The following is an 18961-nucleotide window of genomic DNA, read 5'->3' as shown; positions in this document are numbered from 1 at the left end:
TTTTTTTTTTTTTTTTTTTTTTTTTTTTTTTGAGATGGAGTGTTGCCGTGTTGCCAGGCTTGAGTGTAGTGGAGCAACCTCCGCTAACCACAACCTGTGCCTCTCTGGTTCAAGCGATTCTCCTGCCTCAGCCTCCCAAGTAGCTTGGACTACAGGCACGCACGACCATGCTCTTCTAATTTCTGGACTTTTAGTAGACATGTGGTTTCTTTCACCATGTTGGCCAGGATGGTCTTAGCCTCCTGACCTCGTGATCTACCCGCTTTGGCCTCCCAAAGTGCTGGGTTTATAGGAATGAGCCACCACACGTGGCCCTGCACCCAGCTTTAATTATATTTTCTTAACTGGACCTGGGTGGAAAATAGGTTGTATGTGTCTAAGACAAAAATTGAATTACTTTACATGCATTTCATTTTAACGTTATGTCTGGGCTGTTTTGGCATTTAAAGCTGTTAATCTCAACTCATGATTTCTGTCCCAAGGAAAATGAGAGTCAGATGTTCACATCTGGACCATTTGTTCCAAACATTGTTTCATTCAAATAGTTGAAATTGCATTAGAAAATTTTGATATCGATGAAGTCAAGAATTTAGAGTGAATCATTGAATCCTCTTATTGAAGGGGAAGATCAAAACCTCCAACTTAATATAGAACTATAGACTGAGAGAACTATTATTTTTGTTGATTTTTTCTTGGACAACGTTACCAAGGTGTGATTGACATGTTAAAAAGCTTACGTATGTAACATATACAACTCCATGCACTTGGGAATAAGTACACCCCTGTGAAACCATCACCACCAAAGTTTCCTCTTGACCCCTTTATTATTATCATTTTTTTGTGTGTATATACAGTATGTTGCTGTTTTAAAGCATGCATTATTAGTCTTTGTTTTAACTTTGCTCAAGTGTTCATTAAAGTGATAAACTTGCTGAAGCAAAAGTGAACATTTTGAAGTATTTTTTATAAATAGAGTAGAAACTTAGGTGCAGATGAACAAATATATATAAATATAATATATAGATAAACAAATGAATAATGAGCAAATACATATGTTAATGTAACATATATTAATATCATATATATGTCAACCAAAAAAGTAACATAACCATTCAGTTCATAGTATTTCTTTCTTTTACATTCATTTTTGGCCTTTTTGAAAGATGTATGCTACATTATATTTTCCTTTATTCCTTAAATTACTGTAAAGAACAACACCTCTATACTTAAGATTAGTACAGGCTAACCAAGTAAGGTTGATCACACAATGCAAGGATAGTTCAACATTAAGAAGCTGAAAAGGGCCAGCGTGGTGGCTCATGCCTGTAATCCCAGCACTTTGGGAGGCTGAGCTGAGTGGATCACTTGAGGTCAGGAGTTTGAGACCAGCCTGGCTAACGTGGCAAAACCCCATCTCTACTAAAAATACAAAAATTAGCTAGGCATGGTGGCGCACACCTGAAATCCCAGCTACTCAGGAGGCTGAGGCTGGAGAATCACTTTGAACCCGGGAGGCAGACGTTGCAGTGAGCCGAGATTGTGCCATTGCTCTCCAGCCTGGAGGACAGAGTGACACTCCGTCTCAAAAAAAAAAAAGCAAAAAAAAACCAAGAAGCTGAAAGGAGGGAAAAAAAACCACCCCATTTCCATTAATACATCCCTTACCCTCAAAAAAAAAAAAAAAAAATAGCATTTGATTAAGCTGAAGACCTATTTCTAATAAAAACAAGTTTGTGGTAAGTAGGAACTTCAAGGTTATACATGCAAAACGTGGCTTAAACTAGAGCTGCAACATAAAGGTGGTGAAGAACAGCAGAGGACAGTTGGAGTTGTGGGAGATGCACAAATGAATACCTCTGGCATGGAGCTTCAGGATTGGAAATCAAACACTAGAAGCCCAGCCAGGCACAAAGAGCAGCCAGTTGCTGAGGGAATATCTCTCTTTGTCTTCCTCTGATGTTGAGATGTTTGATAGTCCCATACCCCCAGTGCATTGTAATAAAACACTGTATATGCATCTTACAGTCCTCAATGATTTAGGCCCAAAAAAAGATCAGTTAAGAGAATTACCTTTATTTTGTTTACTTTCAAGAAAGGAAGAATAATCCCAAACTTGATTCTTGATTTCTCAGCCTGAACAGTGTAATGTAAGGTTATAGTTGTCCAGATTTCCAATGAAACAAGTAAAGATGAATTCGTTTGTCATAGGTCTGTACTATAGGTTGTTCTGTTTTTATTTCACGTGATTGTAAACAACAACCCTGGCAGCTGGACAATATTGAATGATTTTTGTAAACAAGGAAGCAGACTTTGAGGAGGAAGTATCCCCACTATCAAAGAGCTAACAGAGCCTCGATTTGAATCCTGATCTGTGTGAATCCAGAGCCCATGTTTTTTCTACTACTGCATCATACCCACATCAGAGCTGTTAAACTGAAATATATTGTAAGCAACAAATAGAGGCCACATATGTAATTTTAAATATTCTTGTAACCTTATTTTTTTAAAAAAAGAAACAGGTGAAATTTCATTGATGACATGTTTAATATATCTAAGAAATTTCAATATATAATCATCAGAAAATTATTAATGAGATACTTTACTTTTTTTTTTTTTTTTTTTTTTAAAGTATTAAGTTGTTGAAACTTGGTGTCTGGCATGGTGGCTCATGCCTATAATCCCAGTGCTTTGGAAGGGTGAGGTGGGAGGATCACTTGAGTCCAGGAGTTCAAGACCAGCCTGGGCAACATAGTGCGACCCTATCTCTATCAAAAATTAGAAAAATTGGCCCAGTGCGGTGGCTTACGCCTGTAATCCCATTACTTTGGGAAGCCGAGGTGGGCAGATCACCTGAGGTTAAGAGTTTGAGACCATCCTGACCAACATGGAAAAACCCTATCCATCTCTACTAAAAATACAAAATTAGCCGGGCTTGGGAGTAGGCACCTGTAATCCCAGCTACTGGGGAGGCTGAGGCAGTAGAATTGCTTGAACCTGGGAGGCCAAGGTTGCAGTGAGCCGAGATCACACTGCTGCACTCCAGCTTGAGCAACAAGAGCAACACTTCATCTCAAAAAAAAGGAAAGAGGACCGGACACGGTGGCTCACACCTGTAATCCCAGCACTTTAAGAGGCCGAGGTGGGTGGATCACAAGGTCCAGAGATCGAGACCATCCTGGCTAACACAGTGAAACCTCATCTCTACTAAAACAAAAAATTAGCTAGGCGTGGTGGTGGGCACCTGTAATCCCAGCTACTCGGAGGCTTAGGCAGGAGAATTGCTTGAACCTGGGAGACAGAGTTTGCAGTGATCCAGGATCGCGCCATTGCACTCCAACCTGGGTGACAGAGCAAGACAGAAAAAAAAAAAAAAGAAAAATTAGCCGGACATAATGGTGTGCACCTGTAGTTCCAGCTACTTGGTAGGCTAAGGTGGGAGGACTGCTTGAACCCAGGAGGTTTAAAAAAAAAAAACAAAAATCCGTAATCCTTTTTTTCCTGTCCATAAAAAGCTTCCAAAAAGTAGTTAAAAAAAAAAAAAAAAAAAAATCAAACCCTAAGCTAATTTGTTTTAAGTACCATTTGGCCCAAACAGAGGGCTTAATTAGCGAAAACTTTTAGAAACCAGATTGAGTTAAACACATCTAGCTTTGTTTTTAACTTGGCCCCCCAAAAGCTATGTGCATGTCCCAGGAATATACTTGTCCTTTAATTAGGCACAGTAATTTTCTTTAAATATTTGACAGTGGTAGGACCCTAGAATAACTCTTTCCAGTTGATGGCCATTGCCAACATCTTCTTAGTTACCTGGCAATGGCATGTTCCATCTCTGCAGCAAGGCAAAGCCCTGGGTACCAGAGGTTCCTTCACAGAACGTAGGTGTCAGCCAGCCATGGATGTTGTCCTGTGGCTTCTCATAATGGAAGAAAGCTAGATCTTTGGTTCCTACTACTTCTGAGCATGAGGTTTTTTTTTTTGTGGTTCTCCATCTCAAAGCAGAAGCTGATGGGCTGAGTGGGCTGTTCTTTAGGCTAGGGGAACATAAGAACTTAGTTTTTCAAATATTAAGGTACTTGGAGCCAACTGGTACTGGAACCCAGACTCTTTTAAAGATGGATGAGGCCGGGTGTAGTGGCTCATGCTTGTAATCCCAGCATTTTGGGCAGCCGAAGCAGGTGGATCACTTGAGGCCACGAGTTCGAGACCAGCCTGGCCAACATGGTGAAACCCTATCTCTACTAAAACTAAATAATAATAAAAAATTAGCCGGACGTAGTGGCAGGCACCTGTTGATCCCAGCTACTTGGGAGACTGAGGCAGGAGAATCGCTTAAACCTAGGAGGCAGAGGTTGCAGTGAGCCAAGATCACACCATTGCACTCCAGCCTGGGAAACAAGTAAAACTCTTTTTTTTTTTTTTTAAAAAAAAAAAAAAAAAGAAAAAGATTGATGGAATAGTTGGGCACAGTGGCTCACACCTATAATTCCAACGCTTTGGGAGGCCTAGCCAGGTGGATCACTTGAGACCAGGAGTTCAAGACCAGCCTGGCCAACATGGTGAAAACCCATCTCTACTAAAAATACAAAAAAGTTAGCCGGGTGTTTTGGTGCATGCCTGTAGTCCCAGCTGCTGAGGAGACTGAATTGCTTGAACTGGGAAGGTGGAGGTTGAAGTGAGCTGAGATTCCACCGCTGCACTCCAGCCTGGGTGGCAGATAAGTCCAGCACACACAAAAAAAATTGATGAATAAATATGTACAGACAGAAAAGAAAAATGTTTATCAAATCCAAGTTAACTGAGATGGTAATATGATTAAAAACAATTTTTTGAAGTCACAATTAGCGTTGTGGTTACCTTACGGGACTGGGCACATATACCTTTGCATTGGACAAACTTATTTTTGCTTAATAGAATATAATTAAAATACAAACGTTAACAGCATTTTAAAATGTACTACTTTTCTTTGAGACAGAGACACTCTCTGCTCTCTTTTGCTTCTCAAACTGGTCTTCATGATCTTCAGGTTGCTACAATCTGATACTCTCCCACATCCATTCTCACAACATTTCTACATTTCAGTTACGGGGGAGTCTTCTTGTAAGTCATGTTAATTCTGTGCTTATACTAGCTCCATTTCCAAAACTCCCCAGAATCTCTAGATACATTTAAATCTTCCCCAGCACACTTGGTCCAACATGTTGCCTCAGTTTTCATTGTCACCAAGCCTAGGGCACAGCAAGTAGTGGATTGATAACAAGCGTTGGTTGATGAACATGAAAAAAAGTGACATAGACCGGACACAGTGGCTCACACCTGCAGCTCCAGCACTTTGGGAGGCCAAGGCAGGCAGCAGGCAGATCACCTGACGGCAGGGGTTTGAGACCAGCCTGACCAACATGATGAAACCTCGTCTCTATTAAAAATACAAAATTAGCTTGGTGTGGTGGTGCATGCCTGTAATCCCAGCTACTCTGGAGACTGAGGCAGGAGAATTGCTTGAACCCGGGAGGTCAAGGTTGCAGTGAACCAAGATCATGCCACTACATTCCTAACTTGGGTGACAAGAGTGAAACTCCATCTCAGAAAAAAGAAAATACATACATATATATACATATATGTAGAATTATGCTGTGTAGTTAATGCATGATGTTATAAAAGCACAGTTGTAAAAAGGTTATATTTACTCTAATTCTAGGCCACAGACTATTCAATTAATTCATGCAACATAGCCAGGCAGTGTAATACATGCATGTAGTCCTAGTTACTTGGGAGGCTGAGGATCACTTGAGCCCAGGAGTTTGTCAGCCTGGGTAACAAAGCCAGTCCTTGTATCTTTTGGGGAGGGGGGGAAGGAGGGGAATTATGCAACATTACTTGACACTAGGGAGACAAAGTAAGTATGAAGATGGAGTTATATGAATAGGTCACTGCTACTTAAAACCCTCAAAAATACATGTACTATTAATGCATTGTTATGCATATAAGGAAGACAGAATAATGTCATATACATCATGACTCCATTAACTGTGCTAACTATAAAGAAGCTGAATATCTACATTTTTAATTGTATACTAATGCAGACATTATATCATTTGTTGATATTAACTCTCTACGTAGGCTTTTCCATTGTAAAGATGCTATATTTATCCAGATCCACCCACCCCCCACATACACACAGAGCTGTTAGTCTTTCAAATTGAAAAATATGGCCGGGCACACTGGCTCATGCCTGTAATCCCAACACTTTGGGAGGCCAGGCAGGCAGATTACTTGAGGCCAGGAATTTGAGACCAGCCTGGCCAACAAGGTGAAACCCCGTCCCTACTAAAAATACAAAAAGTAGCCAAGCTTGGTGGTGCACGGCTGTAGTTCAGCTACTCAGGAGGCTGAGGCAGGAGACTCTCTTGAACCCAGGAGGTGGAGGTTGCAGTGAGCTGAGATCATGCCACTATCATCCAGCCTGGGTGACAGAGCGGGAATCTTTAAAAAAAAAAAAACAAAACCTATTACATAATAAATTGATAAATATAAATAACACTTTTATGATAAATATTTTCCACAGCAAACATTTAATAGGAGTGACACTTTTTCAGTTTTCTAAGTTTCTGACTAGTTGTTTTTTGTTTTTGTTTTCCCCTTGGAGATGGAGTCCCACTGTGTTTTTGAGGCTGGAGTGCAGTGGCAACAATCTCACCTCACTATAACCTTCGCCTCCCAGATTCAAGTGATTCTCTAGCCTCAGCCTATCAAGTAGCTGGGATTATAGGCACCCACCATGATGTCCAGCTGATTTTTGTATTTTTAGTAGAGATGGGATTTCACCGTGTTGGCCATCCTGGTCTCAAACTCCTGACTTCAGGTGATCCACTTGCCTTGACCTCCCAAAGTGCTAGAATTACAGGTGTGAGCCACTGCGCCTGGCCTTCTGACTGGCTTTTAATACAAGATAGCTGGATTCTTATATCAGCTTCTACATTGATCGTGTAATCTCTGTGAAAAGCTACTATTCACTCATGAAAGAGTAAAAAGTATACATGACCTCATGTTACCACAATTATGAAAATTGTTTTGACCTTTCCTCTTCTCCTCCCTACACATATCCCAGAGAGTCTCCAGGACCCCCAACGGTCTCAAGACCATATTTTAAGAACTGTTGAGTAGATCATGGCATTCAAGCCAAGGTAAAGAGTTTCTGTTTTATTGTAAGAGCAATAGGAAGCCATTAGAAGAGTTTAAATAGGTCTGTGGCATGATCTGTTCTAGGCTTTTAAATCAGTATTTTGGATAATAAATGAATGGACTGAAGGAGTTAAAGGCAGAAGCAGCAGTCAAGCTGAGAGATGACAGTGGCAAAAGTTTAGCAGTAGAGATGGGAGACATGAAATATTGTGATATATTTAAGAGCTGGACTGTCAGGATTTACTGCTATATTTATTCTAGAAGGTTCTGTGTTCCAGAGGCATTTATCACAAGAGGTATCAAATGTTGGAACCCAAGAGACCTGGCTTTTTGAATCCTAGGAAAGCCGTTAACTAGCTGTGTGAGAAATTGATAGTGTTTTTCCCTGTCTCCAGAAAAACATGTGAGGGTTATATTTGGCCAAGAAGACTAAAGTTAGCTGATTCTTGAGTTCTCTAACTTGGGCTGCTCATGTGTGGCCAGGGCAGTAATGTGACACAGTGTCAAGAGGTTGGGATTCAGTTGATTTCTATTGTGGTAGGGGTAGCTTCCATACAAAGGCAGGAGGCTAATCAAATTTAATTTAAGTCTTTACTGTTTGTGTGAGAAATAATAAGTTGGTTGAGACCTGAAACAGATGGTGTGCAGTTGGAGTAGATATATGATTCTAAGTAAACATTTGCTGGAGCTGGGAAGCAACAATCCATATTTTACTTTTCCCTATTTACAGTATCAGGTCAGCTGTGTTGCTACTGCTTTTAACTTGCATTAATGTTATCAGCAGAGTTTTGATGTTGGCAGGCAATTACAATATATCTTTAAATGCTAAAATCATTAGCATTGGAAGAGACCCTCAGCATGTAGTGGTGTAATGATTCTTAACGCATTCCTGGTAGATAGCTGTCTAATAATACCTTATACTTGAAAAATCTTATACAGAACCTTTTTTTTTTTTTTTTTTTTTGAGAGAGAGAAGGGGTCTTGCTCTGTTGCCCAGGCTGGAATGCAGTGGCACAGTCTCGACTCAGTACAGCTTCTGCTTCGCAGGCTCAGACAGTCTTCCCAAGGAGCTGGGACTATAGGCATACACTACCACACCCAGCTAAATCTTTGTATTTTTTTTGTAGAGGCCAGCTTTCACCATGTTGACCAGGCTGATCTCGTACTCCTGAACTCACTTGATCCACCCGCTTCAGCTTCCCAAAGTGCTGGGATTACAGGTGTGAGCAACCATTCCTGGCCTACAGCACTTTTTAATCTGCTACTTTATTTGCTTTTTAACACCTCCTTTCCTCCATTTTACAGAAGAAACCAAGGCTCTGGTGTGACTTGTCTAGGGTTCCACAGTAGCTGATAAATTGGCAGAAAGATCAGGATTCTCAGTTAAAGTTTCATGCCCAGTTGTCTTTCTTCCATGTTAGCCTACCTTTGAGTATTCAAGAATATAAATCTCTGGCTGGTCTGAAATTTAGCTCTTTTGCCAAACTAACCTTTTCATCTCATCTTTTGCTGCATACAAGCTTTTTATATTTATTGTATATTCTGTTTCAGCTAAGAGATGGTCTTAAATCTAGGGAGTAAGGAAAATTCTGTATTAACTCTTTCCTGGCTTAAGGTAGTATAGCCACTGTATTTGTCCCAATTAAGTTCTGCTGCAAGATCTATGTGCAGTCGCTTAAATGTTAATATATCGTTTGTTACAAATAATATACTTGTTCTTACCTTCTTTGTTCCTGTATTCTTTCTGATAATTCGATAAAAACAAGTTTTCAAATAAGTAGGTTTAAAATGGCATTTTATTAATTATGAATCTAATCATCATAATAACCTAAAGAGCTAGCTTGTATTCCTATGTTATTTGTATATTTAGTATTGAAATTCACAATGCTTTAGCCAGTATGGGCTTAAAAAATAAGTTTTAAGAAAAATGAAATTCACAGTGCTTACAGCCCAGCAGGTGATACTCTTTACTTGGCTTCTGGTTTTTCCCCTTATTTCCTTGGCTTTTCTTTTTCTGTCTCCTTGTTTAGTGTCTTTCATGATTTCTAAGAATTGGAATACCTGGAGAGCTGTACCCACTTCTTCTAAGATACCTGTTCTCAGGCTTCATGTAGAATCTATATGCCATTATTTGAACACATTTAATCACAAACTCAAGAGTTTCACACCCAGGCCTCAGCACCACACTTTTATATCCAGCTACTTATCCTGCATTTCTATTAGACCATCTACTGGGCATTTCAAAGGTAATTCTGAAATCATGCCCAGCTAATTAAAAACAATTTTTGGGGGCTGGGCGAGGTGGCTCACACCTGTATCGTAGCACTTTGAGAGGCTGAGGCAAGCTGATCACCTGAGGTCAGGGGTTCGAGAGCAGCCTGGCCAACATGGTGAAACCCTACTAAGGGTTTCAATAAGGGTCTCTACTAAGAATACCCAAATTAGCTAGGCGTGGTGGCACATGCCTGTAATCTCAGCTACTTGGGAGGCAGGAGAATTACTTGAATCTGAGAGACGGAGGATGCAGTGAGCCAAGATTGCACCACTGCGCTCCAACCTAGGTGACAAAGTGAGACCATCTGGGAAAAAAAAAATGCCAAGCTCAAGAAATCGTTCTGCCTTGGCTTCAGAGAATGCTAGAATTACAGGTATGAGCCAGTGTGCCAGCCTGTATGAGATTTTCTGATATTAAATTATCCTTGTTTTTGTTTGTTTGTTTGTTTGTTTTTAATAAACTTGATTGTGATTTTCTAAGGAATACATAGCTGGATTTGATTTCCTTATTTCTTCTCAGCTTTATTGTGGTATAATTTATGTACAATAAAATCTACCCATTTTGCTGTATATAGTTTGAGTTTTCACTGTTGTATTTCAACATTAGAATCATTATATATAGAACATTTCTATCACTATAAAAAATGTAATTTGGGCAACGTGATAAGACCCTGTCTCTACAAAAAAAAAAGAAAAAAATTTAAAAGAAAATTTTGCTGGGTGTGATGGTACATGCCTATAGTCCCACCTACTTGAGAGGCTAAGATGGAAGATCATTTGAGCCCAGGAACTCAAGGTTATAGTGAGCCATGATTGCATCACTGCACTCCATCCTGGGCAGCAGAATGAGACCTGGTCCCAAGGGAAAAAAAGGAAGGTAACCATGCTCTCTAGCATCCCTGCCTTTTTACATTCAGTTTTTTCCCATCAGTTCGAGATAACCACTGATCTGCTTTCTGTAACTAGTTTTTTCATGTCTAAAGTTTCACATGCATGGAATAATACAGTATGTATATTTTTTTAAATCTAGCATCTTTTATTTACCCTAATGCCTTTGTCGTTTGTCTGTGTTGTCTGGTTTATCTATCAGTAGTCTGTTCGTTTGTTGATGTGTTATAATTTGTGGTTTGCTGATGACTAGTACATTGATCATCTTATGTGCTATTAGCCATTTGTAAATAATTATTTTGGGAATTATCTCTTCAAGTCTTTTTTTTTTTTTTTTAACACATTCTTGAAATTCAGTTGTTTGTTTTTTTCAAGTTGTAAGAGATATTTATACTGTTTTTTTTTCTGTGTCTGAAGTCTCATGGCAGTGATAGAAGACAGAGAAGTCATAGGGAGGAAGTTAGTATATTCATAAACCAAGTGATCCTTTGTAGATATGTTAGTCATCTTTGAGGTTCTTCCAAAAACCAGGTAGACCTAAGAGATGTGCCACAATCTCTGTAGGTTTCCAGGAGTTTTATTCTTGTATAGATGAGATCACTAGTTATGACATTGAGACAGAGAGAGATTAATTTTACATTTAGAAAGCTGAGTAAAAGAATCCTTTCTTCTCCAGACACTTAATTTTCTGCCCCTTTTTAAATGAAGGTAGAATTACAGTATTCTCTCTCTGTATTCTTCCTTTCGTTCTGATATTTATTTTGTTTCTGTAATCAGCATGTCCCTAATATGGTTAGGTACTCTTCCGGTCTTTTACAAGTGTTATATGCTTTCCCCCAAAAAAATATGAAAATAGCTTTTTTTGTTGTTGTAAAAGGAAGGGATAAAAAGCACCATGATCAATATAGAAGTAATTTTAATTAGAAACTAAACAAGCCTGCAACTCTTAGTCCTGCCTCCCAAGACAAGTACCTCTGCCAATTTGTTGTATATCCTTTCTAGCTTCTACAAGTGTGTGTGTGTGTGTGTGTGTGTGTGTGTGTGTGTGTGTGTGTGTGTGTTGTTATTCTATAGTTCCTTTATGTAATTGGTACCCTACTTTAATTTACTGAACTGGATTGGATAAAAATAAGACTAACCAAGAGTTGAGACTCTGTTGGAAAAGCAAAGGACATAGTGAAAGCCATAGATGTCAGTTTTTTGTTTTGTTTGTTTTGAGATGGAGTTTCACTTTTATCTCCCAGGCCGGAGTACAATGGCATGATCTCGGCTTACTGCAACCTCTTTTTATAGTTCTTCAGTAGGTACTTAGACTCCCAAGTAGCTGGGACCACAGGTGCATGCCACTATATCCAGCTAATTAATTTTTTTTAAAGACATGATCTCGCTCCATTGCCCAGGCTGGTTTTCTAGCTTTTTAAATCGGTTATAGCAGAAGTCAGTAAACTGTGGCGCACTGTCCATTTTTTGTAAATAAAGACTGATCAGAACACATGCAAGGCCATTTATTTGTGTATTGTCTACAGTGTGCTACAACAGAGCAAAAACATACTTACAGTCTTGCCCTTGGCAGAAAAAGTTTCCTGATTCTTGAGGTATAAGAATTATAAATTGTTTTTCCAGTATATGTATAAACATGGAATGTAAAAAATTAATTTTTTCTATCATTAGTGTTAGTACGTGTTAAAGTATTAATTTTATTTCAATCGTGCGCTATCTTCAAAGGCCCTTATACTTTCTGGCTTTGCTTTGCTTTGCTTTGCTTTGCTTTGCTTTGCTTTTGTTTTGTTTTGTTTTGTTTTTTCTTTTCTTTTCTTTTGTTCTTTTTTGAGATGGAGCTTCGATTTGCTGCCCAGGCTGGAGTGAAATGGCGCAGTCTTGGCTCACTGCAACCTCCGCCTTCCAGGTTCAAGTGATTCTCCTGCCACAACCTCCTGAGTGGCTGAGATTACAGGTGCCCACCACCATGCCCAGCTAATTTTTTTTTTTTCCCAAGACAGAGTCTCGCTCTATTGCCAGGTTGGAGTGCAGTGGCGCAATATTGGCTCACTGCACCCTCAGCCTCCCAAGTAGCTAGGACTACAGGCGTGTGCCGCCACGCCCAGCTAATTTTTGTATTTTGAGTAGAGATGGGATTTCACCATGTTGGCCAGGATGGTCTTGATCTCCTGACCTCGTGATCCGCCCACCTTGGCTTCCCAAAGTGCTGGGATTACAGGCATGAACCACCGTGCCCAGCCTAATTTTTGTTTAGTAGAGATGGGGTTTCACTGTGTTGGCCATGTTGGTCTCAAACTCCTGACCTCAGGTGATCTGCCCGCCTCAGCCTCCCAGTATGCTGGTATTACAAGCGTGAGCCACCGCGCCAGGCCTGGAAATTCTTATTATATGACAATTACATATTCAAAACATTTATCTATCCTCGGCAGTGGTTGAAGAGAGCCTGTGGTCTAGCTGTGATACCACCTTTGGGGGCACTATTCAAACTTTCCATGTGCTACCTGGAAAGCCCATGTAACCTTTCCAGCTAACACCTTAGCAGTGTGACTTGCCTGGCTGTCATACATGGTAATGTTTTTGTTTCTTTATTTTCCTAATGCTATATGTCTATCTTTCCCATAAGTGAGGTCCCTCCCTGCCTTTATCTCTGAACTTCCCTAAGGCCTAGCAAATCCAGGATGCTCAAGTAAATTGAAATCTGGAGAACCTCAAAATTCAAGACCAAATTATTGGAAATAATCCAGTTGTTCATTGATAAGGGATTGTTTAAATGAACTGTGGTACCACTTCAAAATGTAGTATCATACGTTGTTTTTTAAAATTGTGGAATTAAGAATTCCAGGACATACTGTGATATTAGAAAACACAAAGAATCAAAAAAATAAGGAACATGATAATTTGTATGTGGTGTAGATCAGTTATCTATTCCTACATAACAAACCATGTCAAAACTTCATGGCCTAAAATGATAAGCCTCCCCTTACCTTCTATTAGTCTCATCAGCCCACCGCAGCATCCCAAAGTGTTGGGATTACAGGTGCGAGCTACCACACCTGTCCTGGAAGTCTGATTTTTTATGAAGAAATGGATTTAATGGCTTCCTTGGCCAGCCTTTTTTGGACTGATCAGTGTTCCTGTCATTACATGAAAGATCTCTATATGGATCTTTATAGATAGCTCTAATATAGAAAGATCTATGTTCTGTATATTTTCTCAGTGATGATAAACAGGAACACTTGGCCAAATCTCCTTCTTACCCACACAGCATAAACATCTCAAAAGTGGGGTAAACTGTTATTCTAATAATTTTTTTTTTTTTTTTTTGGCGATAGGGTCTCGCCCTGTCACAGAGGCTGGAGTGCAGTGGTGTGATCACAGCTCACTGCCGCCTCAACCTCCTGGACTCAGGTGATCCTCCCACTACAGCCTCATGAGTAGCTGGGACCACAGGCATGTGATAACACATCCAGCTAATTTTCTTTTTTGTAGAGATGGAGTTTCCCTGTGTTGCTCAGCCTGTTCTCAAACTCCTGGGCTCAAGCAATTCTCGTGTCTAGCACTCCTCCTGTCTCAAGGTGCTTGGGATTACAGGCATGAGCCATCGTGCCCAGCCATAGTTCTAATATATTTTTAAATCTGATTCAAGGCCGGGCGCGGTGGCTCACGCCTGTAATCCCAGCACTTTGGGAGGCCGAGGCGGGTGGATCACGAGGTCAAGAGATCGAGACCATCCTGGTCAACATGGTGAAACCCCGTCTCTACTAAAAATACAAAAAATCAGCTGGGCATGGTGGTGCGTGCCTGTAATCCCAGCTACTCAGGAGGCTGAGGCAGGAGAATTGCCTGAACCCAGGAGGCGGAGGTTGCGGTGAGCCGAGATCGCGCCATTGCACTCCAGCCTGGGTAACATGAGTGAAACTCCGTCTCAAAAAAAAAATAAATAAATAAATAAAAAATAAATCTGATTCAAGTAAAACATGGGAGAATATACCCCATTGTTATATCCATTATGGTATCCTTCATACAACTGTGTTGAATTATCCCCAGGGACAGATAAAGAATACCACTGTCACACAACTAGTGAGTGATGGAGCATTCTTCACATTAGGCTCACTTTTTGCCTCAACATGCTTTCTCCTTGAGACCTATAAGTTTTTCTTCTTTCCGGTTGCTTAGGAGTAGCCTTTCCCTTCAGGTAATGGCATTATTTTTTATCTTGTATTTACACCTCTGCTCTTTGCCAGTCTCTAATTTTTAAAAAACCCTCAAAAGCAATTTGTAATGATTTGTAAATGCCCTTGTTTGTGGGCAGTTTATCATAGATGATTCTTCTCAAGTAGGATGTTTCTGGGACGTCTGTCTGTAATACAGTGGTTTCTCCTTAGCCCCAAGGAATATGTTTCAAGACCCCCAGTGGATCCCTGAAACCATGGGAAATATCGAACCCTACATACATTCCTTTTGCCCCATAACTGAGCCCATATTATGCACTATGGCTGTAACGTTTGCTGTTTGAGTTGCAACAGCAAACGAGCACAAATTTCTTTTTCCTTCTTCTTACAGTAGATGTCGGCAACTGCAGCATATGATATTTTTTTTCTCTTTCCTTATGAAGTCCAGAACTTCCACCTTTTTACTTAGTACTTTACAGCTTCACTTTGGTATATCTGTATTGCCAGCATCACTGCTCTTTTACTTTGGGGCCATTATTAAGTAATATCAGGGTTACTTGAACCACAAGCACCGCAACACCACGACAGTTCATCTGATGGTAACCAAGACAGCTACTAAGTGACTTATGAGCGGATGGTGTATACTCCAGACAAAGGGATGATTCACATCCTAGGTGGGATGGCATGAGATTTTATCACACTATTCAGTATGGTGCTCAATATAAAACTTATGAATCGTTTATTTCTGAAATTTTCCATTTAATATTTTTGGACCTTGGGTGACTGTAGGTAACTGAAACTGCAGATGAGAGGGAGACTGCTGGTTGTTCAATGTAACTTTTCTGTGGAGCTACAAAATAGTTCTCTTTAGTTTCATCTTTGATTCTTTAAATTCCTGTGTAGGAAAAAAATATCACTGCTGTCACACAGAGAACTGTTTATTACTTTCTTCTTTCATCTGTTTTCTTTTTCGTGACATGCTTAGCAAGTTGCACACAGTGAAGAAAGGATTCAGACATACTTTTCCAATTTGACTTCCAAGTTCTTTGGCTTCCCATTGTTTAGGTGTTGAACTGTCAGTGATTTTGGTAATACATGTGGTCATATCTGTGTTTTATTTTTTAATATATACACATATATACACACATGTATTTGTAATACATACACATACACAAATAAATTCAGAATAATCAAAACGCAAAATCATGGGGTGACTAAATTGTCAGTTACTTTGAATTTAGATTTGAGTTGGACACTTATGACAAAACTAAGGGTTATTTTGGCTTCCTGGGACTAAATCTCCCCCTGCCCTTTTTTTTTTCTTAATGACATTGTAAAACCCTTTCAAAGCAGGGACTAAGTCTTTATAGCTGTTTGATATCCTAAGCAGTAGTGTTTATGGACTCAAGCCACAACTGAAGGAAAGGAATTTCTTCTTCTCTGAGATTGAAAAGACTTCAGTATATGATTGGTTCTTTCATGGGATCCAGCTAGAATATAACACATAACTATCAGTTTCATAAAAATTCAAAAAGGAAGTCACCGTGACTAGGATGACATAAAGGCATGTCATAGCTTTCTTCCTGCAGGGACTTACTATAATCCTACTGTGACCCCAAGCAGAGGGTTAAAATGCCTACTTTGGAACATATCCTTTTCCCATCATCTGAGCAGCTGCTGAATGTATCATCTTATAGACCACTTGGATAGATCTCACTCCATGAATGGCATTCATGTCACCTAGCCTCCAACAAAAATACGACTTCACATTGTATTTGGTGATTTTGCAGCAATTAATTCTTGGGTCATTCCATACAATATCTCTGAGGTTACATGGATACATTGTTGATAGTATACCCATTTTCCACTGGCAACAGATGTTAATATTAACTTGGTGGTGGTCACATACCTAGTTAATAGTATGTCCAGAATTTGACACCAGGAATTTTGTATTCTAATCATCATTCCTATTTATTAAGCACCTTCTTTATGCCTTGCACTGATTTAGGCATCATCTTTAATCATTACATGTTTCCTGACAGGTAGATCTTACTGTCACTCATTTTACATACATTGAAAATGAGGCCTGGAAAGGTGAAATGAATTGGTAAAATTCACATGTGTTGTAACAGAACGAGAATTCACACCAAATCTCTCAGTCTTCATACCTGTGCTTTTTCTGCTTTATTTGCTTGGAACATGAAGAAAACACTACTGATGTAGGTTTTGGGTGGTGAGACGAAAAGTATCAGTGTGTAAACCATTCTCTAGCAGGTGGATTTTGCCCACTATCAAAGCTTTTGGTTGGTAAGAGCACAGAATTCAGTGTTCTGCAGTTGGGCTGTTCTAACTTTTTTATTCTCCCAAGTGCTGAATGTTAAAACTCATCTCACTGCTAAGACCTCCTCAAGCCTTTGGCACCCTTGCTATAGAGCCAGGTGGTCTGAAGAAAGGCTCCCTCTAGGTTGTTGCACACTGTACACAGCACATTACAGTGTGAGACAACCATCAGTTCCTTCCTTTCCTTCTCCCCCACCCCTCCAGAAAGCTGAGCCCCAGATGGAAGAGCTGGAAATGTGTCAACTGTTCTCTGAAGGACATTGAGAAAATACTGCCAGGAAGAAAAGGCAAGCGCAATAGCTCATTAGTCCACTAATCAGACAGGACAACCATCAATTTCACAAAGAAAATGTCCTGAACAGGGAGATGGGAAGGGCTGGCAGAGTGTTGCCCGCATGGTTCTGAGAACTGCACATTTTTGTCAGTGGATTTGTAACTTGGAGGCATTGCTTTCTTTATTGACTTTATTTATTATATCCCTTTACAAAGTATGGCCACTGCAAACTGAAACAGAAAAATAGTATTTGGAGATACTTTTTTTTTTTATTATAAAGTATCTCATCAATGCACAAAGATGTTCCTTGTTGCCAGGATTGTGAACACTCTTCTATGTGTTGTCTTTATAGCTGCGTTCTCACAGAAAGAAAACAGAACTTAACATTCTCATTTGAGCCTTTGCTGCCCATTTTTTGCACTTTAATTTGAATTCAGTAGTTTTTGCAGAATGAATGTTGGGTACTTAAGTGAAAAGCTTAGAATTACTGTGAGGAACATAGCACAATTTAAAGGTGATTATGGTAGCCCTGGTCCTATTATTAACCAAGTATGTAAAGAGTTCTCTTTGATAGGGAAAAATAACTTCTTAGATATATTAGAATATTACTCGTTGGTATCAAGTCTGATTCCTGTTAGCTCGGATCTACCAAATTGTAACATCATGAAGTTTATCTAATTTATCTTAATGGAATTTTGTTGACATTTAGTGTTATCCAACAGCTGCCTATTATTAATTGTTCCCATGGATGAAGTAGCATCTACTTAATGTAGAATCAGCTCTACTTTTCATCTTTTTGAACAATATATAGCATGAGTGACATTTACATGCTTGAGGTCAGAGAGGTTGGCTCCACCTCTTTTTTCCTACTTGATGTAGTTGATATGTGTATGTGTATATATATGTGTGTGTGTGTGTGTGTGTGTGTGTGTGTGTGTGTGTGTGTGTGTATATATATAATCTGGTATGTCATTATTAATGGTGAGTTTTTTTGGTTTGTTTTTTTTAAGATGGAGGTTTGTTCTGTTGCCCAGGCTGGAGTGTAGTGGCACATCTCGCCTCACTGTGACCTCCGCCTCCCAGGTTCAGGCAGTTCTCCTGCCTCAGCCTCCCAAGTAACTGGGATTACAGGTGCCCACCACCACGCCTGGCTAATTTTTGTGTTTTTAGTAGAGACTGGGTTTCACCATGTTGGCCAGGCTGATCTCAAACTCCTGACCTTAGGTGATCCACCCACCACGGCCTCTGAAAGTGCTGGGATTACAGGCCCAGCCTATTAATGGTGATTTATATACAGCTGATTATGATTTTATTTTCATGTCATGCAGTTGAGGCCTAGGTCTAGATAGTTCCCATGTTAGTTTTTCCTCCTACTAATTTAATTCATTTATAAGGAGAAGTAAAAAAAAAAAAATTGCATTGAGGTAAGCTACATTTGTAACCTGGTTTCTTCTTTCTCAGCCACTATCTAGAGACTGCCAACTTTCAGTTCACGCCACCTCTTGACCCTGTTTCCTCATTTTAGTTGCCAGGGTTGAAGTAACAAAGTACCACAAACTGAGTGGCCTAAGACAATAGGAATTTATTCTCTCACAGTTCAGAAAGCCAGAAGCCAAAAATTGAGTTATCAGCAAGGTTGATTCCTTCCCAGGACTTCAGAGGACAAATGTGTCCCTTGCTCCCTCCTGGCTTGCTGGTTGCTGGCACTTCACAGCCTGTAGATGCATGACTCCAGTCCCTGCCTCTGTCACCACTTAGTGTGACTGTCCTCACACCGGCTTCCCTCTGTATATGTGTCTGTGTCTATGTATCATCTCTTTTTTTTTTTTTTTTT

The 18961-nt window shown here is 39.8% G+C and overlaps 1 protein-coding gene across 3 annotated transcripts in view; it reads left to right on the top strand.

Moving 5' to 3' along the window:
- CBFA2T2 (CBFA2/RUNX1 partner transcriptional co-repressor 2) overlaps positions 1–18961 on the top strand; it is a 140828-nt gene that overhangs the window by 83056 nt on the left and 38811 nt on the right. The gene's annotated exons all lie outside the window — the stretch shown is intronic.

The sequence above is a fragment of the Cebus imitator genome, unplaced genomic scaffold (genome assembly GCF_001604975.1).
Source record: "Cebus imitator isolate Cc_AM_T3 unplaced genomic scaffold, Cebus_imitator-1.0 Scaffold18, whole genome shotgun sequence".
Classification (NCBI taxonomy): Eukaryota; Metazoa; Chordata; class Mammalia; order Primates; family Cebidae; genus Cebus; species Cebus imitator.
Note: the sequence above shows the minus strand (reverse complement) of the source record. Positions and strands in the feature narration are given on the sequence as shown.